Source organism: Odontomachus brunneus, unplaced genomic scaffold (genome assembly GCF_010583005.1).
Source record: "Odontomachus brunneus isolate Ranch 3 - 2012 unplaced genomic scaffold, Obru_v1 Obru_scaffold_345, whole genome shotgun sequence".
NCBI lineage: Eukaryota > Metazoa > Arthropoda > Insecta > Hymenoptera > Formicidae > Odontomachus > Odontomachus brunneus.
Window position 1 is genome coordinate 150,699 of NW_022639795.1, and position 500 is coordinate 151,198.

The following is a 500-nucleotide window of genomic DNA, read 5'->3' on the forward strand; positions in this document are numbered from 1 at the left end:
GCGAGATCTAGTACGGAAAAGTATTTCGCGTTACCCAATTGATCTAAGATATCTGTAATGTTAGGTAACGGATATGCATCGCCTATAGTCTTTTCATTTAATAGTCTGTAATCTATAACCATTCTCCATCTTCTGTTTCCGTGGGAGTCTGCCTTCTTTGATACTATCCAAAAAGGTGAATTATATGGTGAATTAGAAATTTGTATAATGTTTTTCTTTAATAAATCGTTGACCTGTCTGTCTACCTCTTCTTTATGTATCGGGGGAAATCTGTATTGCTTGACGTGAATTGGTACTTCATTTACCGTGGGAATCGAGTGTTCAGCAGAATTTGTAATGTCTAATTTTTCATTAGATAAATATAATCTATCTGCATTCTCAAGAATTAAAGATTTTACATGTTTTCTCTCTTCATCGTTCAAATGGTCAAGGCATAATGACTTTGAAATTTCAGATTCTCTCGACGCAGGAGAGTAAGAGCTTGAATTGGAAATAGAATT